Raw genomic sequence first — 21,681 nt, 5'->3', positions numbered from 1 at the left:
GACAAAAGAGCTGAACTCAAGACGAGGCGAGGGTGACTGCCCATGACATCAAGGCAGCATTTGGCCGAGTTGATACCAAGAAGTAAAACTGAAGTCAATTGTAATCAGGGAAAACTCTCCGCTGATTGGAGTCATACCTAACACAAAAGAAGATGGTTGTGGTTGATAAGAGGTCAATCATTTCAGTTCCAACACACTGATACAGCAGTTCCTCAGGGCAGTGTGCTTGGCCCAAGCATATTCAGCTGCTTCATCAATGGCCTTCCCTCTATCATAAGGTCAGAAGTGCTGATGATTGCACAATGTTCAGCACCATTCATGACTCCTCAAGAACTGAAGCAATCCATGTCCAAATGCAGCAAGATCTGGATGCATTCGGGCTTGGGCTGACAAGTGACAAGTAACATTCACTCCAACAATTGATGCCAGGTACTGAGCACCTCCATCAAGAAGGAGAGTCTAACCAAATCCCCTTGACATTCAACAACTTTACCACTGGTGAATCCCCCACCCTCAACATCTTGGAGGTTACTATTGACCAGCAATTTAACTGGGCTAGCCATATAAACATTGTGGCTACAAGAGAACATTAGAGACTGGGAATTCTGTGGCAATTTCCAATTCTGATTCCCAAAGCCTGTCCCCATCTACAAGGCACAAGTCAGGAGTGTGGTAGAATATTCTCCACTTGACTGGGTGAGTGCAACTCCCACAACATTCAAGAAGCTCGACACCATCCAGGTCAAAGCAGCCCGCTTGATTGACACTCTATCCACAACCTTAAACATTCACTCCGCTCACCACTGATACATGTGAGCCATCTACAAGATGCACTGCAGTATCTCATGATTTCTCCTGCTTAGAAGGACAAGGGCAGCAGTTGCATGGTAACACCACCACCTGCAAGTTCCCCTCCAAGTCACTCACCATCCTGACTTGGAAATATATCACCGTTTCTTCACTGTCACTGGGTCAAAATCCTGGAACTCCCTAGCCGCACACTGGGTGTACCTACATCACATGGACTGTAGTGGTTCAAGGAGGGAGGAATAAATGATGGCCTTCTTAATGATGCCAACAACTAAAAGTCAAAACATCAGCATCTGGAGTATGAGAAGAACCTCATAATATCAGGGCTCAATGTGAAAGGAGCAGTGTGGAATCTAAACTCCGAGTGTATGAGGAACATTAAAACATTCATATCCAGAGATGAGCATTGGAATTTGAGGGAGGTGATGTGGCTTTGAAACTTTGGAACGTGTGGCAGGAGGGCAGCAACACAACAATGTGACACAAAACTGGAATCACAGCCAGAATCTCCACACAATAACCATACTGGCTATGGTCCAGAGAAAAACAGCACAGACCTCACATGCTACACAGAGCGTGCGCTGGACTTACTCTGAGCACAAGTGTAAAAGCTGGAACAAATTCAGAAGCTGAATTCAGCTTCCTAAAAGTCACAGAGATCTGATCCACCTGCCAAACAATCACATTCCACTCTCTGAACTATAATTGACTGATAAACACCAGACTTGCATAAATCACACACACAATCAACTCATTTTTGTTGGACCTAGTTATTTATAACAACCTGGGGACAAGGTCACTAGAGGTAGTTTTCCAGTGCCTAATGAGTATGTTTTGCTGCAGTTGATGTCATGACATTGATTGTCTTCCGTCCAGGCTGAATTGTTAGGGGACATCAATGGTAACAGGAAGCTGGCAGGAGCTGGTGTTAATGTGCGTGTTTCTGTTTCACTGCCCCACTGTGATTAAGATGTTTCCTGGCTTCTCACAGAGTGACTGACATTGACCTAGTTTAGATTTGGTGAGCAATGGGCTGGAGCCAGGCCAGGCTGTGGATGCTGAGTTACTACAATACGCATAACTTTAATGATGTCTTTAAACTAATGAATTGTGTGGCCTGTACTTGCTAAGAATTACTGATTCAGTTACTGGGTGAAAGTCATTGGATGAATTGAAAATTACATGGCAAAGAAACCAATGGCAACAGTAAACTGACTTTTCATGTAAATTAATAGCTTGGCGACTGATCCTGAGAGGAATCCAAAAAAAAATCTCATTATAATTCCACAATATGGTCATTAAGAGTCATGGCACAGTTAGCCAACAACTCAAGTGGTTGTAACTGAGTCACACAGGCCAGATAGACAGTTCCATATCTTTTGCATTAACTGATTCAACATGGGTGGCAGTAAGGAAAGACTTGCATTTGGATAACACTTTTCACAACATCAGGATGTCTTTAAGTGACATATAGCTAACAAAAACCAATTTGCACACAGCAAGGGTTACATGAACAGCAATGTGCTATCAGATTATCAGTTTTTTCAGTAATGCTGTATAAAGGATAAATATTGGTCCAGGACAGCAGTGAAAACTCTACTGCACTTCTTCAAATTGTACCATTGCAGTAATTATGGTTTTATTTAGCGTGTACTGTATCTTTAAGAATAATACTTGTTAGGGAAGATTGCATGATCCGTAGTAACCAATAGGAGAGTAGCACTGGCTACCTCATCATTCAGTGAAGAGATAGAGTTGGAGGTGCTGCTGAATACATTGTAAATACACTTAATGTTTCCACCCAAGAAATGTGTCTGCAGATCAACTCTACCATCAACAGCAGCAACTCAGCCACATTTACAACAACCATAAGATCTGTTACATCCCTTCGAAAGAATAGGCAGAGCCAGTGTTTAATGTCTCATCTGAAAGACAGTATTTCTGACACAGCACTGCATCAATACCGACCTAGTTTATGTGCTCAAGTCTCTGAAAGGGGACTTAAACCCATGAACTTTTGACTCGTACAATTTTCCCTGAGTCCTTTAGCTATGGTGGAGAACATTTTTCAGATTACTAATCACCATCTTGTTACTGAAATGTGCATGGTTCTGGTGCCCAAAAGCTTGACCAGCCTGTTGACATTGTTTGTTTGCTGAGTTAGAGTATAGATGTTAAACTCTGCCAGTGCTCTCTGTAGATTGTATATGATGCACGATGACACATCTGGTGTTAAGGCTTTTTGTGGTTGTGAGAACTGTTTGTTAAGTCAATGATTAACATGAAATGCTCAGATTTGTTCCATTTGCACAGTGCATTAATTCCTCCTAAAGATGCTGTTAACAAAACTGGAGGAAGTGGACAGACTTGCAGTGATGAACAGAGCAGGAGATTTTGGATAAAGAAGGTATCTTTCAGGGAATCCTGCAGAATGGATGTCACATGGAGTCCGTCTGTCAACACTGGTGCAACAGCAGAAGACCATAATACTGAAGGTTCAAAGCAATTGGAGTACATTTATAGGACTTACTGATACTAGCTGGCAAATACTAATACTAGTAAAATACTAGTATTTTAACATGTCATTGACTGAGACCGCAGGCAGGGATTGAAGAAAAGAACAAATTTGCATTTATATAGCATCTTTCTTTCCCTTAGGATGTCCCAAAATGCTTTATGGCTAATGAAGTACGAGTCTGAAGTGTAGTGAGTATTGTAATGCAAGAAATGTGGCAGCCAATTTACACACCGCAACTTCCCATAAACATCAGAAAGAGAGGAAACCACCAGATGGGAAAAATCAGCTGTGCCTGCAGCTTTTATTCACATTTTAGAGAGTCAGTACAAACATTTTGTAGTGCAGCTATGCTTGGTGTGTCCTATCTCTGCAGGGATTGCAGGTGACTTTAACTTGGTAGTTCACAGGCAATGATGGGCAGCAATAAGGTAGTACCAGTGTGGTAATAGAGCTGCAATGGGGTGGTAATGGAGTTGTAATGGGGCGGCAATAGGGTTGTAATGGTATGATAATTTAATTATAATGGGGTGTGGTAGTGGAGTCATAAACAGGTGGTAATGGAATTGTAACAGGGTGGGGTAGTGGAACAAAACAGGGTGGCATTGGAGAAGCAAGGAAATGATAATGCCCTCAAAATGGGGTTGGTGGATTCACTGTCCTAACAGCACCAAAGATCTGGTAGCAGGTATTTTTGCAAGCTCCTCCCATTTACCATGAAAATTGAGGTGCAATGACAATATTTGAAGACAGAACAGATTGGAGCGAGTACTGTGTGCCATGCCCTGTGCACTCTACAATGAGAGACTAGGGTGAAGAAGCTCCAAGGAAACCAGGCTCTCCTGGGACCTGACCAACCTGGGCTCACTGGGGGCTCCCACCTCCTCTGCCCTTCTCCCCCAGCTGTGATCAATAGGCTCATTCCACCAATCATTGCACTCCACCAGGTATCCAACCAATGGCTAAAGCCTACCCAGTTGTCTCTTCTGACTCCTGATCACATGGATGTGTTATACTCTACAGACATTTTGGAACCACGGGTGCCTCGCCCTCCATGTAGCTTCCCCCTTTGATCAGATAGAGTCAGGCTAAGCTGAGCAGCCCAGCTTGCATGAGCTGTGAGGGGCAGGATTGCTGGAGTTCCCTCCATGTCCTGATGGGGCAGCTGGTGCTGCTGCTTCACTCATGGAAAGGAAAGAAGAGAAGGCGAATCCAGCAATGTTCCTCAGTAACATCACAATTCCTCTCAATCAGTCATGGGCAGAGCACTCTAGGGATGTACGGAGCTGATCCCGCCATCCACCAACAGAACAACAGATGCAATACAACAATGTAGAGAAGGGGTGAGTAACGGCATTGGAATCCTGACCGCATCTCTGAGGCTCTCTTCTCCTTTTTAGAAAAGTGTCCATTCATAGTGGAGACTGGAGAAAACTGAGCCAAGATTAACAAGCTTCAAAAGTTAGTGAATGGAGGCTTAATCCATTCATAAAAAGCTCCATTGTGCATTATGTGAACAGAGAGGGATCTTTTCACTCATAACCGAGCAGGTCTCCCATGACATTGCTCATTGCTTAGAGAGTTGGTATTTTCCAACAAGACTTCACATCAATGGGCGGTTATCTCATTGATCACACAAGGACCTAGAAGTTTGGGTGTGGTTGTTTATGGGTGTCTAGGGGATGTATTGGACCACTCCCCGCATCTGAATACAAGACAGAAAATATCGAAATACTCAGCAAGCCAGGCAACATCTGCGGCAAGAGAAACAGAGTTAACATTTTAAGTTGACTTAAACAGCAGCTACACCAGTAGCTATAATAATAATAACAAAACAAAAACAGAATTACCTGGAAAAACTCAGCAGGTCTGGCAGCATCGGCGGAGAAGAAAAGAGTTGACGTTTCGAGTCCTCATGACCCTTCGACTGAACTTGAGTTCAAGTCCAAGAAAGAGTTGAAATATAAGCTGGTTTAAGGTGTGTGTGTGGGGGGCAGAGAGAGAGAGAGGTGGGGGGGGTGTGGTTGTAGGGACAAACAAGCAGTGATAGAAGCAGATCATCAAAAGATGTCAACTACAATAGTACAATAGAACACATAGGTGTTAAAGTTAAAGTTGGTGATATTATCTAAACGAATGTGCTAATTAAGAATGGATGGTAGGGCACTCAAGGTATAGCTCTAGTGGGGTTTTTTTTTATTTTTTTATATAATGGAAATAGGTGGGAAAAGGAAAATCTTTATAATTTATTGGAAAAAAAAGGAAGGGGGAAACAGAAAGGGGGTGGGGATGGGGGAGGGAGCTCACGACCTAAAGTTGTTGAATTCAATATTCAGTCCGGAAGGCTGTAAAGTGCCTAGTCGGAAGATGAGGTGTTGTTCCTCCAGTTTGCATTGGGCTTCACTGGAACAATGCAGCAAGCCAAGGACAGACATGTGGGCAAGAGAGCAGGGTGGAGTGTTAAAATGGAAAGCGACAGGGAGGTTTGGGTCATTCTTGCGGACAGACCGCAGGTGTTCTGCAAAGCGGTCGCCCAGTTTACGTTTGGTCTCTCCAATGTAGAGGAGACCACATTGGGAGCAATGAATGCAGTAGACTAAGTTGGGGGAAATGCAAGTGAAATGCTGCTTCACTTGAAAGGAGTGTTTGGGTCCTTGGACGGTGAGGAGAGAGGAAGTGAAGGGGCAGGTGTTGCATCTTTTGCGTGGGCATGGGGTGGTGCCATAGGTGGGGGTTGAGGAGTAGGGGGTGATGGAGGAGTGGACCAGGGTGTCCCAGAGGGAACGATCCCTATGGAATGCCGATATGGGGGGTGAAGGGAAGATGTGTTTGGTGGTGGCATCATGCTGGAGTTGGCGGAAATGGCGGAGGATGATCCTTTGAATGCGGAGGCTGGTGGGGTGATAAGTGAGGACAAGGGGGACCCTATCATGTTTCTGGGAGGGAGGAGAAGGCGTGAGGGCGGATGCGCGGGAGAGGGCCCTGTCAACGACCGTGGGTGGAAAACCACAGTTAAGGAAGAAGGAGGACATGTCAGAGGAACTGTTTTTGAAGGTAGCATCATCGGAACAGATGCGACGGAGGCGAAGGAACTGAGAGAATGGGATGGAGTCCTTACAGGAAGCGGGGTGTGAGGAGCTGTAGTCGAGATAGCTGTGGGAGTCTGTGGGGGTTTGTAATGGATATTGGTGGACAGTCTATCACCAGAGATTGAGACAGAGAGGTAAAGGAAGGGAAGGGAAGTGTCAGAAATGGACCACGTGAAAATGATGGAGGGGTGGAGATTGGAAGCAAAATTAATAAATTTTTCCAAGTCTCGACGAGAGCATGAAGCGGCACCGAAGTAATCATTGATGTACCAGAGAAAGAGTTGTGGAAGGGGGCCGGAGTAGGACTGCAACAAGGAATGTTCTACATACCCCATAAAGAGACAGGCATAGCTGGGGCCCATGCGGGTACCCATAGCCACACCTTTTATTTGGAGGAAGTGAGAGGAGTTGAAGGAGAAATTGTTCAGCGTGAGAACAAGTTCAGCCAGACGGAGGAGAGTAGTGGTGGATGGAGATTGTTCGGGCCTCTGTTCGAGGAAGAAGCTAAGGGCCCTCAGACCATCCTGGTGGGGGGTGGAGGTGTAGAGGGATTGGACGTCCATGGTGACGAGGCAGCGGTTTGGGCCAGGGAACTGGAAATTGTTGATGTGACGTAAGGTGTCAGAGGAATCACGGTTGTAGGTGGGAAGGGACTGGACAAGGGGAGAGAGAAGGGAGTCAAGATAACGAGAAATGAGTTCTGTGGGGCAGGACAAGCTGAGACGATCGGTCTACCGGGGCAGTTCTGTTTGTGGATTTTGGGTAGGAGATAGAAGCGGGCCGTCCGAGGTTGGGCGACTATCAGGTTGGAAGCTGTGGGAGGGAGATCCCCAGAGGAGATGAGGTCAGTGACAGTCCTGGAAACAATGGCTTGATGTTCAGTGGTGGGGTCATGGTCCAGGGAGAGGTAGGTGGAAGTGTCTGCGAGTTGACGCTCAGCCTCCGCGAGGTAGAGGTCAGTGCGCCAGACAACAACAGCACCACCCTTGTCAGCGGGTTTGATGACAATGTCAGTGTTGGACCTGAGAGAATGGAGTGCAGTAAGTTCAGAGAGAGACAGGTTAGAATGGGTGAGAGGAGCAGAGAAATTGAGACGACTAATGTCGCGCCGACAGTTCTCAATGAAAAGATCGAGAGAAGGTAAGAATCCAGAGGGAGGGGTCCAGGTGGAGGGAGAATATTGGAGATGGGTAAAAGGATCCGTTGAACTGGGAGAGGACTCCTGCCCAAAGAAGTGAGCCCGGAGACGAAGACGGCGGAAGAAGAGTTCAGTATCATGCCGAGCCCGAAATTCATTCAGGTGAGGGCGTAAGGGTATGAAACTAAGTCCTTTGCTGCTGTAGTTTGTTACAATCCGATCCACATTTTAGAAGTCCCGCCACCTGTCTCTGACCCCACCACTGCTAGTTGGGCAATGAGCACATCTGCAAGTCAATGAATGGGTCACCCCAGTGAATATCATGCATTATTTCCACGTTCCCCGGTGGGGCAGGTTCACAAACTGGAAATCGTCTTGGCTGCCTTTCCCCCCTTCAGCTCCCAGTGTGAAAGTTAAGAGCCCCACTAGTTTTACAAAGTCTCATAACAATCTTGGGGCAGCTCCCTCTCAGTATGAGATAACCTGTTAATGCAGCCTCCACCCTTGATGTGTTTGAGGGGGAGACAGTGAGGTAGCAGATGCCGGCAGATGCTGACAGATGCCGACAGGCACTGCCTTCTCAGACATGGCTCCCGCGGACCATCTCACAATGCCATTTGGCAGTAAAGGGGCTCAAAACTTGGACACATACCTGGAGACCTGCTGCTGCTTCCAGGAATGTGATGTGATGTCGGCTGCTTCCTGTGTGGCCTGTGTGCCTTTGCAGGAGAAGGGTGTAAGCAGGTGTATCCCCCACATATGCCAGGAAACTGTGGACCAGTGCTATTCAAATGTCACACAGCTCATCAGCTGATATGAAGCCATAATTCCAAATTTGAACCATGTAGGTATGTATTTGTCCATCATACTTCAGGGATCCAGTGTGAGGCTGCAAGATGAGCCCTACACAGGTTTTCCTTAGCCAGCCAGGCACCCAAATTGGAAGTAAGGTCATTTTTGAACTAGGAGCACCCTGGCCTGTTTCTGGAAGTGTTGTGCTGAGCTCTTGCATTGCTGAAGAGTCGAGGATGGCAGGTGAGCTGGTGACCTGTCCACACAAAGGCTGCCACAGGAATGGGGGATGTAGGGTTAGTACCTCTGGGTCTGCAGAATGACAGGGAGATGGAACAGAGGTTCATGTGCCATGCCCTCTGCCAAGTTTGAGCCAGACTCCTCCATGCACTTTGACAGTGACAGGAGACAGGCAGGCCAGCCAATGCACCAAACATCTCGCTATGCATTCTCATCAGTATTCTCCTGAACGGAGCCACACTGAGCTCCTCGGCAACAAAATTCATCAGTGACCTCGTTCTTCCATGAGCTGACAAATGAGCCATCCTTTACCCTTGGCTGGCTGCTATCCACTCATTCCTGGTGACTCTATACTAGTCTCCAAGTTACACACAATGCCAGTGTTTGAGCTGGTACCTGTAAGTGTCAGAACAAGTGACAGGGCCTCTCCATTATTGGTGTGTTGTTGCTCCTCCCCCTGGTGCTGCTATGGTTTGGCAGGAGGCAGATCCTAGATATCTGAAAGCAGGAACTCAGAAGAAGAAAGTTGCATTGAGGGAAGGCAGGTGAGGTTAGGGTTAGTGTTAGGTCACCCCATCGGCAGTTTGTTCATCATATCAGATAGCAGGATCTGGGGGTGCTGTGAGAAGCGGAGGGCAAACTGAACATACAGTCATCCTCAATATTCTCAGCGACACCAGATGTCATGAGCTCCATCACAGCCGATCCCATGATGCTGTGAACCATCTCCTCCTTAGGGATCAAGCAGCCTTTTTTCCCATCAGCTCAGCTCTGCTCTGCTCCCTTCTGCTGTGTTTCACCTTGTCCTGCAAGAGAAAGAACACAATGTCAGGGATTGTGTATAACTGTGTTTGTGTGATGTGCTTGCCATAGTTGAATAGGTGGAGATATGTGGTGTCAGTGAGAAGTGGGTGTGAGGCTGGCAGCAGTAGAAGGAAGGTGAGGGTGAGGTGGAGTACCTGGATGTTAGGAGTGAGTCTTGAGTGGCAGGGAGTGCTGCTGGCTGAGTGAGTGAGGAGGTGTGTTACATTGAGCAATGAGAGAGGTTGATAGAGTGGTGGGTAGGAGATGTAATTGCAGATGTATGCATTGACTTTGACCTTTGACCACCCACGTGAGACTCCTTGTGACACTGATGTCAAGGCCTCATGGCCTCAAACCTGGGAATTGACCTCCCTGGTCCTCCTACTCCCTTCTGAAGAACCATGGCACCTGTCCTCCTGCCCACCTCAATCACTGATCTCTCCAGCTTTGTATCCATCTGTGTGGAATCCACTCTCTGCCTTGATGTTCAAATAGCTGATGTTTCAAACTGCAGTTTCTCTTTAAGAGGGACAGCCTGCCTTTAGAAAGGGCAGACTGGCTTCAGCATTTGGTTTCCTAACAACGCTGCTGGGCCCCCCAACTGATTGCAGAGGCCACAGCTAGGGTTTAGGAGAGGGGAGCAGAGTGGGAGCCATTCAGATCAATGCTAAAATCAGTCTGATGGTGTAGGCACACCAAATTCACTTATTACCTACCTCAACCTGAACGGGCACAGGCAGACTAAAACTTGCAACTCCTGTGCACAAGAAAGAAGGCTATTGTATGTTTACCCCAAGGTGATATGCAGCTGTTGAAGAATTAAAATGGCTAGGCCCCAGATTCTTGGATGCTTGTGTTGAACTCTGCTAGGTGAAAATGAAGACAGCTGGACACAGGCCAGGAAACCCTTTAAGTCATTGTTTGAGGTAGAAGTGGGGAAATGTGTTGGGGGCGGTGGTTTAGCCATGTGCCCTTGACCCTATTTCTATACAACCCCAGTCAGTCTTAAAGGGATCTGGCAATTTGTTTGGAAGGATTAGTCTAGTGCAGCTTTTGCACAGTGCATTTGAGGGAGGAACCTTTAAAATCCATTTTATGCACCACATCTTCCCAAAACAGGTAATATTTCAGAGAATCCAGCCCAGTGTGTGATCCAATTCATCTTCAATAATGGCACAGAAGATAAGCTGGTTATATTAGGAGGGGGTTATTTTGAGGTAAGAATGAAAGCAGGTGTTAAATGGGTGCTGTTCTAATAAACCTGTCAGTTTGAAAGTGACCTTGGGGTTAATTGCTGAGTACTGAAATAATGTCAGAAATGGTCCCAGGGTGTGTTTAACAGAGACTGTTAGAAACATGGCCTTCAGGAACTTCCAAATGTTTATTAACTATTTACAACAATATACAGGGACAGATAAAAATGAGGCTTCTTCCAGAAGCATCTCTCTCTGAGTTCTAGAGACACGTGATCCGACATCACTGATGATATATAATGGCTATTAGCACAATAGCTATTAACCCTTTATCGTACAATGACAATGATTGCATCTAGAGGAGCGAAAACAGGGAACACTCATTGGTAACAATATACCTGGAACAGTATTCAGAGTCTCCATGCACACACCATGCTGACAGTGGCATGCATTAGAATGGGTCAGGACGTAGGGAGAAGGGAAACATCTTCTCAAAGGTAACATTGGAGGTACAAAGCGACTGTGAGCTTGATGATTAAAAATGTCTGCCTCCATTTAGAGCAACTTCAAAAAAACCATGAATGAAGCTCATGCAGGAGGTCCTGGTAGAGGAGGTACAGCGGAGGAGAAATGTCCTGTAACTACAGAGGCCAAGGAGGTCATAGACGCTGATGTTGAAGGAAATCATTCCGAGGCTAACAGCCAGGAGCCCTGGACCCAGTACATGGCTCTCACTGTCTGAGGACTCAGCTGGTGTCTGGGGCTTTCTCCGGGGAATCATAAGCTATGGCATCAGAGAGCACCTCTTGTCACCCAATAGCCAGTCATACACATTGCAGAGGAGCTCAAAGACATGTGCGAAGAATGACTGACTCATTATAAACGCATTATGGTAGCTCCTTGGATAGCAGGCATTCACCTGTATGATACACTGCCGAGGGTTACACATGAGCTGCACATTGAGGGAATGGCATCCCTTTGAGTTTAAATAAGGAGTTCGAAAGGGTGTGTGCAGACAAGCACTCCCTAGATCATGGGAAATAGCGCAACCCAGTCTAATCCTGGAGCTCTCTGCCTCTGCTCTCTCTGGCAATAGACAGTGAGATTTCATCAACCCTCACAGTGTATAGAACCTCAGTGACCTCTCTTGTGCAGATTTATACAGAGAATTGTGAGATGTGACTGATTTCACCAGGGACAGGCTGGAAAGTTCCAGTAACATAAAAATTAAATGTTACTGTGAACTTGGCTGCCACAGGTAATGCAGCCCAGGCTGTGCTGGGGGTTCAGAGTCTTCCTTTCACAAGGTCACCGATCTCTGTCACAACCTCCTTGGTAAAGTGCAGCCTCCTCACACTCTGGACTCAGGTCCCTGCAGACCCTGGCTCATTAGGGCCTGCTGCTGAGACTCCTCCTCATCCTCCTCACTCTCCTCTCCCTCCTCACTTTCCTCACCCTCCTCAATCTCCTCTCCCTCCTCACTTTCCTCACCCTCCTCATTCGTATTGTAATATACCTTTAAGGGATATCAACATGACATCAGGAGAAGAGAAATGTGTCATGTGATCCAGTCTTAGTTTCACTTTTGTTTTAAGCAGAACACACACACACACACACACACACAGAGCCCTGAGGTATTCAATCTTTCTACCTAATTGTTCTTGTGTGCCTCGCCTTAATACATGAACCCACAACGTATTTACCCAATCCCTTTTGAGTGATTGGTGCCTTGTGTCTTGGACAGTAAATAAGCTCAAGGACTTATGTCATTGCTCACCTTTCTCATCCTCCTCTCCCTCCTCACTCTCCTCTCCCTCCTCACTCTCTTCTCCCTCCTCACTCTCCTCTCCCTCTTCACTCTCCTCTCCCTCCTCACTCTCCTCTCCCTCCTCACTCTCCTCTCCCTCTTCACTCTCCTCTCCCTCCTCACTCTCCTCTCCCTCCTCACTCTCCTCTCCCTCCTGTCCCTCTCTCCTCCACCAGTTGCTGCTGCTCTGCCTGACCTCAGATCCTCCTCTCATTCCTCCTTCTGCCCAAGGGGACCCCTAGTAAGATCCCAATGACCCAGCACTCTCTTTATCCTGATGATTCCAATATGCTCCAGTACCACTGTACTGACTCTTTCTGTTGAGCTCTATTAACGTGACCAGTGAAAGCTGAGCGTGCTTTTCAATGGTGCTCACAATCTCCACCAATAATTGGTGTTCAGCTGCTCATTGTCAGGGGAGTTTAATGAAGGTGCTGGCCAGCAAAAGGTGGTCAGCATCTTTAATGAGTCTTAGGAGCCAAGTTAATTGGTAACCAGAGCTTAATCATCATCGGGGCAGACTTTACAAACCGGCTCTCGAGGAAACTTGGTAACTCCTTTGCCAAGATGGTGCCCTGTGCTGGTTGTCGGTCACCCAGGCACTGCAGCTCCCCATCTTGGCTGCCTCATAAGCTCTTTGATGCCTAAACTCTCCAGTGGCTATATAGCCCCCAATACATTATCAAATGCTCTGTCCCTGTTTAAAAAAATGGAGGCAGCTCTCCCAGTTTCCTGGCCACCTTTCCTACCACAACCAACACGCTGGGGGACAAATAGGTGGCTTTCTGAGGGATCATGTTGCATGTAAAATGACCTTGGGCTTTGTCTAAATAATAATAAGGTAAATAAATTTGGGGAATACTTTGAAATGTATTATTGACCTAACAAGACAATATTTAAGTACAAGTCTTTCTTTCATTACTAACAGCCACATACTTTAATTCTGAATACAATATGCATTTGAAAATATGATATGCAGCTGTTGTGCAGACAATAAGTGCCGCTGCATTTTGCAACCTCTAAGCTTGACTCAATGCCTTATTTAGGTTGTGCTCAGTGATATTTGCAGCTTGATGTATCATTTCCCTATTGTTTGTGCAGTGACCATGACCTCGTGGACCTGGATGTATTTATAATTCCCTGCCTTTCCTCTGGGTAAGGTGTGTTTGTGCAGACGTGCTGTGTAGTCAGTTTCCTGTGCTTTGGGAGTTTAGACTTTGGCTATGTGTTGCTTCCGCTCTTTTCCTGCTAGTGATGCTGGGAGTAACAGCGGTAAGGCACAATCATTCGCTTATTCATTCATTGGAGTTCAGATCCATCTGAATGAGTTTGGAAGCCAGACAGCACGCTCATTATCCAACTGATCAGCCCTTCGAGCCTGCTCCACCATTCAATAAGATCATGACTAATCTCCACCATCCTGCATTATCCCCATGTTCCTTAATTCCCTTCCCATCAAAACTTCAGTCACCCTCTCTCCTGAATATACTTAGTAACAGAACAGCCACAGCCCTCTGGGGTCCAGAATTTCAAAGATTTGCAACACTTTGGTGTGAAGAAATATCTTCTCCCCACAATTCTAAATGTCATGTGTCGATCAGTCGGCAACGCACACGACGTTATAATGCAAGATTTCTGGTTCAAGTCCCTCTCCAAAAATTGAGTACAAAAAATTAAGGCTGACACACCAGCGTATTACTGAGGGAGTGCTACACCATCAGAGATGAGATGTTAAATGGAGGTGCTCAGGTGAATGTAAAGATCCCATGGCACAATTTTGAAGAGGAACAGGAGGTTTATCCCGGGCGTCCTGGCCAATATTGAACCCTCAACCAAAATCACCAAAACAGAAGATCTTACTGTTATCACGTTGCTGCTAGTGGGAGTTTGCTGTGTGCAAATTAGCTGCTGCATTTCCTACATATTAACAGTAACTACACTTCAAAAATACTTCATTGGCTTTAAAGCACTTTGAGAATTCCAGGGCCTGTGAAAAGCACGATATAAATACCAGATATTTTTTTCCCCTTTTTAAATGATTGGCCTCTTATTCTGAGACTGTGGACCCCTAACTCTAAACTCTCAAACTACGGGAAACATTCTCTCAGCATCTACCCTGCCAAGCCCCTTAACAATTTTATATGTTTCAATTCGAACACCTCTTATTCTTCGAAATTCCAGGAAATATAGACTTAGTCTACCCCACCTCTCCTCAATCCAGGGATCAGCCTTGTGAACCCTTGTTACACTCTCTGTAAGGCAGGTATAGTCTTCCTCAGGTAGGTAGACCAGAACTGTATATATTACTCAGGGGCTGAGTTTTCGGGATGGTGGGGGCTGAGCCCCCCAACCCCACCCCTCGCCGACACCTGCTACCATCCCCCATTGAGGCCCCCATCCCCTGCCGAGACCCCCATTCCCCGCCGAATCCCCCCATTCCCCGTCAACACCCCCCATCCCCCGTTGAGCCCCACCATCCCCCGGCCGACTCCCCCCCATTCCCCGGCCGACTCCCCCCATCCCCCACCGACTCCTCCCCCCATCCCCCATCGTCTCCTCCCCCATTGACTCCAGCAGCCCCAATGCCATTTTACACTCTAACGAGCATTGATTGGCATACGGCGGGATTCCCACCCCTCATCCAGGTGGAGGTCCTGCCTTGGAGAGGTGCCAGCCAATCAGATTGGCCAGCAGCTCTCCAGTTCCTCCAGGCACGGCGCTGTAATGGCCAGAAGAGGGGCTGCAGGGAGGGGTGCCTGGCACTAATTCCCGGGAACCAGAGGAGAGGGAAGTGGCAGAGGGATCACAGGGCGGGGAGGGTAGGGAAGGTCTGGGAAGACGTGAAAGGGACGATTGGGGTCTCGGGGGATAGGCCTGGGGGGGCGGAAGGAAGGCCCAGAGGTCACTGGGCCTTAAGTGGATGGCACCCCTGGTCAGAAAGGCGCTTCTGATGAAGGCAACTCCCCCCAATCCTTCCTGTCCAAGACCAACTTACTTTATTTTCATGTTCCCCGCCGCCCCCCCCCACCACCACCCCCTCCTCACCCCTGCACCGAGCTATCATCTACCCACCAGCCTAAAAATTGAGGCTGCGCAGGAAACGGCCCATAAGTGGCCATTTAAGGCCTTAACTGGGGCAAGGGTAGGCTTCCTGTCCAAGGCCCTACCCACCCTGGCGTAAAATCGCTCTGTGGCTGGGCACGGGTGGGAATGCGAAGGAAATCCATTCATGCAATTTCACACTTCCCCCCCGCACTGCCTGATAACCCACCAGGGGTGGGGGCGGTGCAGTGTCCAATACCCTGTATAATCGTATGAAGCTTCTTTCCTCTCATACACCCATCCCTTTGTAATAAAGGCTAACGTGCAGTTTGCTTTTCTAACTGCTTGCTGTACCTGCAGGTTAGCTTTCTGTGATTCAGTTACAACAACACCCGTGTTGCTCCGATGCAAACATTTCCCAATCTCTCACTCTTTAAAAAATATTCTACTTTTCCATGTTTTCTTCCAAACCAGGTAATTTGATACTTTCCCACAAGTCATGTTCTTGCCCACTCACCCAACCTGTCTACAGTGTCTGAAATTCTGAGGGGGCTCGATAGGGTAAACGTTGAGAGAAATGTTTCCATTTGTGGGGAATCTCGAGCTAGGGGTCACAGTTTAAAGATAAGGGGCATCTCCCATTGAAGTCGGAGACAAGGAGGAATTTCTTCTCTCAGAGGGTCATTACTCTTCTACAGCTCTCCCACAGCCTCTTTTAGAGGCTGCTTCATTGAATGTAGTCAAGGCTTGAGTTGGACAGATTTTTGATTAATGAGGGATCAAGGGTAATGGGGGTAGGTGGGAAAGTGGAGTTGAGGCCACAATCAGATCAGCCATGACCTTATTGTATGGAGGAGTAGACTCAAGTGGCTGAATGGGCTGCTCCTGATCATTATCTGACCTCATTATCTATATCCCTTTGCAGCTTCTTTGCAGCCTCCTCAAAACTTACTTTTCCTCCAAACCATGGGCAGAATTTTCTGCTCGCCAGGAGGGTGCAGGCCCCCGACCTGAATGAGTGTAAACTGACGCGCGATGACATCGAGCGAGTGTCCTGACGTCATTGTGATATTTCAGTCGGCGGCACACACGGGAGTCAGAGCCGCATCCGCCATTAATTAACAGGCTAGATAAGGCCCCTGACAACCCACCCGATGGTGATTCAACGTTGCCTGTTTGACCTTTCACTCATCACACGGGCAAAACAGGCAGGAGGGCAGTCCACAGTTTGCAAAACCTCATCCACAGGTGGGATAAGAAGGGTCAGCAGCATTGCCAGTGTGAGGAGTGAGGAGATTAGGAGGTAGTTTGCTGCTGGTTGCTTCTGGGTACTAGACAACTTCATCTCTGTTTGGGGCTTCATTCGCAGCATTTCCACATGCCATTTCAGGACTCATTGGTATCTGCAAGGCCCCCTGAGGACTCGGACCGTGTGGATCATTCCAGGTATCAGACAGCCTTCCCTTCCCCTGGTGATAGGGATTGTGGAGGCACCTCCTCTGAGGAGGAAGGGAGGGGCAGAAGGGGGAGGAGGACAGGTGTCACTATGCAGCTTCCACGGGAGGGACCTGTGGGAGAGGCACAGGCATAAGGGGCTCAGGGCCAGCAGGCAGTCCAAAGCGGAAGGGGCCACAGAAGATGCCACTATCCTGCTGCCAGGGTTTACAGGCAGTGATGCAGCTACCTCAATATGTCTGAGGTGCAATGGCGAAGGAGGCTCCGTCTCTCAAGAGAGACAGTGACCTCCATTTGTCAGAGGATCAGCCCTGAGATTAGCTCCGACTGTGTGGGTGGACACCCCATGCCAGTGGCTCTGAAGGTCACTTCTATGCCTGTAGCTCTTTCCAGGGTTCAGTGGGGAATGTGTGTGGAGTCTCCCAATCTGCTGTTCGCAGTTGTGTCAAACTGGTGACAAAAGCTCTGTTCAGGTGAGTCCTGACATTTATTCTTTACCATATGGACCAGGCCAGCCAAGCTGAGCGAGCCAGAGGCTTCGCGGCCATTGCTGGCTTCCCCCGAGTCCAGGGTGCTATAGACTGTACACATGTAGCCATCAAGGCACCAGCAGGTGAGCCCGGTGCCTTCGTCAACAGGAAGGGCTTCCACTCCATGAACGTGCAGATAGTGTGTGATCACAGGATGCTGATTCTACAAGTCTGTGCATTGTACCCAGGCAACTCCCACGACGCCTACATCCTCAGACACTCCCAGGTGTCGGGGCTCTTCAGTGCTCCAGCCCGGCTGGATGGATGGCTGCTGGGTGATAAGGCTATCCCCTCAGAAGGTGGCTCATCTCACCTCTCCGCCATCCAAGAACAGAAGCTGAGCAGTGGTAGAATAGGAGCCAGGGCACCACAAGGACTGTGGTAGAGCCATCGGTCTTCTCAAGATGCGCTTCTGAAGCCTGGACCGTTCAGGGGGAGCACTACAATACCCCCCAGAGCGGGTGTGGTTGCAGACTGCACTCTCCACAATCTGGCACTGGCAAGGGGGTACCCACTGGAGGAAGAGGATGTTGATGCAGCTGCACAGACCCCAGAGGATGAGTCCAGTAGTGAGTCAGAAAAGGAGCATGGTGAGGAGAGCATTGAAGGTGTGGAGCTAGACCTCGGTAACTTCCAGGGAGACAGAGACACCAGGGATGCCTTGACCCAACACTCCTTCAGCTAGGCTGCCAAATAAGTGCTACCACCTCATGCCAGGGCTGCTGCCTCCATCCTGGATCTCAGAAATTCCCTTTCCTTTGCACCCAAGATACACTCAGTATCTGTGTAACAAAGATTCAAGCCACCCACGTCCAGCAATACATGTTGGCCTACTCTGCACCTACAGAACAAATATAGAACACTCAGGCCAATAACACAGAAGCAAATATAATCTAATGTTGACACTCATAGTTTATGAACAGAACAATATGAGGTGTTGATGATCACAATTAAAAAAAGATTTTAAAAATGGGAGGACAAAAGATCACCTCTGACCAGTCCCTCTTGTGCTTAAGGTGTTTTAAACGTATGTTTGCTGGTGCTCCATCTAGGTGCTTCCCCCTCGCTGGCACTGGCTTTGGAGACAGCCCGCTGACTCTGCTGTTCTGTTGACCTTGATGCCCTTAGTGGTTGTCCTCTGGCTAGTGGAACCTGTGCTGACCCCGCCTGGGAAGGAGCGGCCAGTGCCACAGCTGGCATCTCCCCAGTCACCGCAGCCTCATCAGATGTCACGGTCCCTGGCAGAGGAGATACTGCCGTCATCCAGAGCGCCCTGAGAGGGGCCCACAGAGACAACAGGCAACCCATGTGCCAAAGCAGGGTCGCTGTGGACCTGCCTGCTCACCATTGATGGACAGGCACCTAGCTGTGACACTGGGTGCCTCATTCATCTCACATACGGACATAACCACCCTGCGGTCAATGCTTGTGTGTGGGCTGCAGATCCGAGTGCAACCTCAGGAACCCCTGATTCTGTTCCTGGAGCTGCCGCTCCATGGAGGAGGCATTGCGCTCGGTTATGTGGGTCAACACAGTGCCCAACGCAGTGCTCAGGCTCCACAGGGTCTCCTCCCAAACAGAGACCATGACACGCAGACCCTCATGGATCTCCGTCAGATCCTCCCGCACATCTTGCTGGACATCCAGCATCTGGTGCCTAATGGATGACTCCAGAGGCTCATCATCAGCCTTCGACTGAGCATCGTCCTGGTCTCCAGCAGTCCACCAACTGCCAGCACCCTGGGCACTCTCTGCCTTCGTTTGCACCTCAAGTAAGTGTGAAGTGCCCTCACCAATATGCACCGAGATATTAGCCACCAAACTAATACCCACCGAGATGCTGGTATCTGCACTGGTGCCTGGTTCAGAGAGCGGGTATGACACAGGTACTTGGGGAGCAGGGTGGTCCTCCTGTATCATGGGTAGCTCCTGGATGTCCTGAGCTTGGCTGCTTGGTGGCAGATCTAAGGGGCAACAAGGACGTGTCATTAGTTAAAGTCATCATACTGTCACTGTGCATGCCAGGCACCCTGGTGAGACCATAGAGATCTGCATCATGGTGTCATCATCCTTCAATGATCAATGGGGAATCCAGCCTGGAGGCTCCCATCAATGATGAGACTGCACAATAATGTTTGCAGCATCCAAAACCCTCCCCTCAGTGCACTGCACTCTTACCTTTGTCTGACACTCCAGCCTCACTGCCACCAGTTGATCAAGGTGCATGATGCCTCTCAAGCTCCATGGCCTCCTGCACATACCAGGAGAGGATGAGGTGGTGTGGGGGTCCTCCGCCAGTCCACAATCTCTCAATATTGGTGTGGGATGCCTTCTCCTGAAAGAACAGAGGAGCATTGATTAGTTCACTCTCTACCTGCAGCCCCATTGCAGCCTGGACAACCCCACTTGAGGAACACCTCACAGGGCACATCCGAGTCATGGCCCTCGAGGTTCAGGGCACTCAGTCCAAGTAGCCAAGGCTCAGCCCCTTGGCCAGCTCCGGCATCATTGACTGTTGGCACCCAGACTCCAACACCCCTGAGCTCCACCGGAGCACGGCCAGCCCAAAGCACTTCAACACACTGGCTCATGTCAACATGGTACTCACCCTTCCTGAGCAGAGCATGTCATTAAATCTCCTCCGGAACTGCACCCACATCACAGCTGCTCTCCCAGGCTGCCACCTCCTCCTATGCCCTCTTGGTGAGGCGCGGTGACCTCCTCCTCTCATCTCTCGGGGCAAGGGTGTTCCTCCTGGCAGACGCCTCCTCCAGCAAGGCAATGAGGCACTCATCCAAAAAATGGGGGCCGAGTGCCCAGCTAGGCTCACCTCCCGCCTGGCATCTACATCTTCATTTGCAGCCGTGTCCCTGGGTCTGCCTGCACCGTTTTTGAACCGGCTGCCGGGTCACCAATGGACCCACCGGTCGGCAGGCCCCATCCCCTTCTTGAACATCCTGCAGCAGGCATTCACACTGGGCCTGCCGGCGTGAAATCGTGGTCTCAGCCCAATCGTGGGCAGTGGTCCCTTTCCCGTTTGCCCCCAACGAACCCGCCCATTGAGCCCCGTGTGTCAGCAGCAAACATGGAAACTTTAGACTCAGTCCCTTTATCTAAGTCATTGATATTAATTATAAACTCCTGGGGTCCAAGCACTGATACTTGTGGTACCTCACCAGTTAAAACCTGCCAAACTGAAATGGCCCCATTTGTTCCACAGTGGCAGAGTGGTCATGTCACTGGGCCAGTAATACAGAGGCCCAGGCTAATGCTCTGGGGGCACAAGTTCAAATCCTACCATGGCAACTGGCAGCATTAAAATTTAGTTAATAAATCTGAAATATAAAGCTAATCTCACTAATGGTGACCATTAAACTCTCACTGATTGTTGTAAAAACCCATCTGGTTTACTAATGTCCTTTGGAGAAGGAAATCTGCCACCCTTACCTGGTCTGGCCTACATGTGACTCCAGACCCACAGCAACGTGGTTGACTGTGAGCTGCCCTCTGAAATGGCCTAGCCAGACACTCAGCTCGATGGCACTGAGGGATGGGCAACAAATGCTGGGGCAGAATTTTGCCCCTGGTGGGCAGGAGCGGCAGGAGTGGCAGGAGCGGCAGGTGTGGCAGGGGCAGTAGGAGCAGCAGGAGTGGCAGGGGCATTAGGAGCGGCAGGAGTGGCAGGGGCAGCAGGAGTGGCAGGAGTGGCAGGGGCAGTAGGAGTGGCAGGGGCAGTAGGAGTGGCAGGAGTGGCAGGGACAGCAGGAGTGGGAGGAGTGGCAGGGGCAGTAGGAGTGGCAGGGGCAGTAGGAGTGGCAGGAGTGGCAGGGGCAGCAGGAGTGGGAGGAGTGGCAGGGGCAGTAGAAGTGGCAGGAGCAGCAGGAGTGGCAGGAGTGGCAGGAGTGGCAGGGGAAGTAGGAGTGGCAGGGGCAGCAGGAGCGGCAGGGGCAGTAGGAGTGGCAGGAGCGGCAGGAGTGGCAGGAGTGGCAGGAGCGGCAGGAGTGGCAGGGGCAGCAGGAGTGGCAGGAGCAGCAGGAGTGGCAGGAGTGGCAGGAGTGGCAGGGACAGTAGGAGTGGCAGGGACAGTAGGAGTGGCAGGAGCAGCAGGAGCAGCAGGAGTGGCAGGAGCGGCAGGAGTGGCAGAAGCAGTAGGAGTGGCAGGGACAGTAGGAGTGGCAGGGACAGTAGGAGTGGCAGGAGCAGCAGGAGCAGCAGGAGTGGCAGGAGCGGCAGGAGTGGCAGGAGTGGCAGGAGCGGCAGGAGTGG

The sequence above is a fragment of the Carcharodon carcharias genome, chromosome 25 (genome assembly GCF_017639515.1).
Source record: "Carcharodon carcharias isolate sCarCar2 chromosome 25, sCarCar2.pri, whole genome shotgun sequence".
In the NCBI taxonomy this organism is placed as follows: Eukaryota; Metazoa; Chordata; class Chondrichthyes; order Lamniformes; family Lamnidae; genus Carcharodon; species Carcharodon carcharias.
This window is presented reverse-complemented; position numbering follows the sequence as displayed.